The following is a 4,122-nucleotide window of genomic DNA, read 5'->3' as shown; positions in this document are numbered from 1 at the left end:
GCTGAAAGAGGGAGTGGGTGTGGCGTGCTCCATAGTCGCTGAAAGAGGGAGTGGGTGTGGCGTGCTGCATAGTCGCTGAAAGAGGGAGTGGGTGTGGCGTGCTCCATAGTCGCTGAAGAGGGAGTGGGTGTGGCGTGCTGCATAGTCGCTGAAAGAGGGAGTGGGTGTGGCGTGCTCCATAGTCGCTGAAAGAGGGAGTGGGTGTGGCGTGCTGCATAGTCGCTGAAAGAGGGAGTGGGTGTGGCGTGCTCCATAGTCGCTGAAAGAGGGAGTGGGTGTGGCGTGCTCCATAGTCGCTGAAAGAGGGAGTGGGTGTGGCGTGCTCCATAGTCGCTGAAAGAGGGAGTGGGTGTGGCGTGCTCCATAGTCGCTGAAAGAGGGAGAGGGTGTGGCGTGCTCCATAGTCGCTGAAAGAGGGAGTGGGTGTGGCGTGCTGCATAGTCGCTGAAAGAGGGAGTGGGTGTGGCGTGCTCCATAGTCGCTGAAAGAGGGAGTGGGTGTGGCGTGCTGCATAGTCGCTGAAAGAGGGAGTGGGTGTGGCGTGCTGCATAGTCGCTGAAAGAGGGAGTGGGTGTGGCGTGCTCCATAGTCGCTGAAAGAGGGAGTGGGTGTGGCGTGCTGCATAGTCGCTGAAAGAGGGAGTGGGTGTGGCGTGCTGCATAGTCGCTGAAAGAGGGAGTGGGTGTGGCGTGCTCCATAGTCGCTGAAAGAGGGAGTGGGTGTGGCGTGCTCCATAGTCGCTGAAAGAGGGAGTGGGTGTGGCGTGCTCCATAGTCGCTGAAAGAGGGAGTGGGTGTGGCGTGCTCCATAGTCGCTGAAAGAGGGAGTGGGTGTGGCGTGCTCCATAGTCGCTGAAAGAGGGAGTGGGTGTGGCGTGCTGCATAGTCGCTGAAAGAGGGAGTGGGTGTGGCGTGCTCCATAGTCGCTGAAAGAGGGAGTGGGTGTGGCGTGCTCCATAGTCGCTGAAAGAGGGAGTGGGTGTGGCGTGCTGCATAGTCGCTGAAAGAGGGAGTGGGTGTGGCGTGCTCCATAGTCGCTGAAAGAGGGAGTGGGTGTGGCGTGCTCCATAGTCGCTGAAAGAGGGAGTGGGTGTGGCGTGCTCCATAGTCGCTGAAAGAGGGAGTGGGTGTGGCGTGCTCCATAGTCGCTGAAAGAGGGAGTGGGTGTGGCGTGCTGCATAGTCGCTGAAAGAGGGAGTGGGTGTGGCGTGCTCCATAATCGCTGAAAGAGGGAGTGGGTGTGGCGTGCTGCATAGTCGCTGAAAGAGGGAGTGGGTGTGGCGTGCTCCATAGTCGCTGAAAGAGGGAGTGGGTGTGGCGTGCTGCATAGTCGCTGAAAGAGGGAGTGGGTGTGGCGTGCTCCATAGTCGCTGAAAGAGGGAGTGGGTGTGGCGTGCTGCATAGTCGCTGAAAGAGGGAGTGGGTGTGGCGTGCTCCATAGTCGCTGAAAGAGGGAGTGGGTGTGGCGTGCTCCATAGTCGCTGAAAGAGGGAGTGGGTGTGGCGTGCTGCATAGTCGCTGAAAGAGGGAGTGGGTGTGGCGTGCTGCATAGTCGCTGAAAGAGGGAGTGGGTGTGGCGTGCTGCATAGTCGCTGAAAGAGGGAGTGGGTGTGGCGTGCTCCATAGTCGCTGAAAGAGGGAGTGGGTGTGGCGTGCTGCATAGTCGCTGAAAGAGGGAGTGGGTGTGGCGTGCTGCATAGTCGCTGAAAGAGGGAGTGGGTGTGGCGTGCTCCATAGTCGCTGAAAGAGGGAGTGGGTGTGGCGTGCTGCATAGTCGCTGAAAGAGGGAGTGGGTGTGGCGTGCTCCATAGTCGCTGAAAGAGGGAGAGGGTGTGGCGTGCTCCATAGTCGCTGAAAGAGGGAGTGGGTGTGGCGTGCTCCATAGTCGCTGAAAGAGGGAGTGGGTGTGGCGTGCTGCATAGTCGCTGAAAGAGGGAGTGGGTGTGGCGTGCTGCATAGTCGCTGAAAGAGGGAGTGGGTGTGGCGTGCTGCATAGTCGCTGAAAGAGGGAGTGGGTGTGGCGTGCTCCATAGTCGCTGAAAGAGGGAGTGGGTGTGGCGTGCTCCATAGTCGCTGAAAGAGGGAGTGGGTGTGGCGTGCTCCATAGTCGCTGAAAGAGGGAGTGGGTGTGGCGTGCTGCATAGTCGCTGAAAGAGGGAGAGGGTGTGGCGTGCTCCATAGTCGCTGAAAGAGGGAGTGGGTGTGGCGTGCTGCATAGTCGCTGAAAGAGGGAGTGGGTGTGGCGTGCTCCATAGTCGCTGAAAGAGGGAGTGGGTGTGGCGTGCTCCATAGTCGCTGAAAGAGGGAGTGGGTGTGGCGTGCTCCATAGTCGCTGAAAGAGGGAGTGGGTGTGGCGTGCTGCATAGTCGCTGAAAGAGGGAGTGGGTGTGGCGTGCTCCAGGCATTCCAGCTGGTCCATTGAAGGTTCTGAGCAAAGCAGTACCAGAACCAGACGGCCACAGCCCCATGAATAACAGCCCCTTCAGAGCTTAAGAGATAAAAAGAAGGTCAACAACTGCTGACAAGTGGGCAGATTATTTCCATTGGCATAAGTGAGTGGCCTCTTGCTGACAGCCGGCATCATGTTGCCAAATGGAAGCCAGACATTCTTTGGCCCTGCTAAAGACCCAGTGAGTGAAGACATGGCCCATCAGAGGTCAAATGGAGACTCGTTGAAGGAGACCTGTTTTTATACCTTGTTGGAGCCGCGACTTGACATAACCCTTACAAAGCTCAATTGGTGGAGCGCTGTGAAGTATGGCCGACAGCACAGGAGTCGGTGCGCTCACTTCCACAATCTTTTATCCACAACTTGTACAGAAATAAATCTTCTGTGGATGCTTAGCAAAATGGCATGAATAGCAAAATGTGTTTTTGTTTGCGTCAAAGGTCCGAGAAATAATTGAACACATTTCTTACTCTACTTCCTGCGACGCAGTGTTGTGTTCACTTAGGACAGGGGTGTCCAGACTACACTTAGGACAGGGGTGTCCAGACTACACTTAGGACAGGGGTGTCCAAACTACACTTAGGACAGGGGTGTCCAGACTACACTTAGGACAGGGGTGTCCAGACTACACTTAGGACAGGGGTGTCCAAACTACACTTAGGACAGGGGTGTCCAGACTACACTTAGGACAGGGGTGTCCAGACTACACTTAGGACAGGGGTGTCCAGACTACACTTAGGACAGGGGTGTCCAGACTACACTTAGGACAGGGGTGTCCAGACTACACTTAGGACAGGGGTGTCCAGACTACACTTAGGACAGGGGTGTCCAGACTACACTTAGGACAGGGGTGTCCAGACTACACTTAGGACAGGGGTGTCCAGACTAGACTTAGGACAGGGGTGTCCAAACTACACTTAGGACAGGGGTGTCCAAACTACACTTAGGACAGGGGTGTCCAAACTACACTTAGGACAGGGGTGTCCAGACTACACTTAGGACAGGGGTGTCCAAACTACACTTAGGACAGGGGTGTCCAGACTACACTTAGGACAGGGGTGTCCAGACTACACTTAGGACAGGGGTGTCCAGACTACACTTAGGACAGGGGTGTCCAGACTACACTTAGGACAGGGGTGTCCAGACTACACTTAGGACAGGGGTGTCCAGACTACACTTAGGACAGGGGTGTCCAAACTACACTTAGGACAGGGGTGTCCAAACTACACTTAGGACAGGGTGTCCAAACTACACTTAGGACAGGGGTGTCCAAACTACACTTAGGACAGGGGTGTCCAAACTACACTTAGGACAGGGGTGTCCAAACTACACTTAGGACAGGGGTGTCCAAACTACACTTAGGACAGGGGTGTCCAAACTACACTTAGGACAGGGGTGTCCAGACTACACTTAGGACAGGGGTGTCCAGACTACACTTAGGACAGGGGTGTCCAAACTACACTTAGGACAGGGGTGTCCAGACTACACTTAGGACAGGGGTGTCCAAACTACACTTAGGACAGGGGTGTCCAGACTACACTTAGGACAGGGGTGTCCAGACTACACTTAGGACAGGGGTGTCCAAACTACACTTAGGACAGGGGTGTCCAGACTACACTTAGGACAGGGGTGTCCAGACTACACTTAGGACAGGGGTGTCCAGACTACACTTAG

Source organism: Nerophis ophidion, linkage group LG28 (genome assembly GCF_033978795.1).
Source record: "Nerophis ophidion isolate RoL-2023_Sa linkage group LG28, RoL_Noph_v1.0, whole genome shotgun sequence".
Taxonomy (NCBI): Eukaryota; Metazoa; Chordata; class Actinopteri; order Syngnathiformes; family Syngnathidae; genus Nerophis; species Nerophis ophidion.
Note: the sequence above shows the minus strand (reverse complement) of the source record.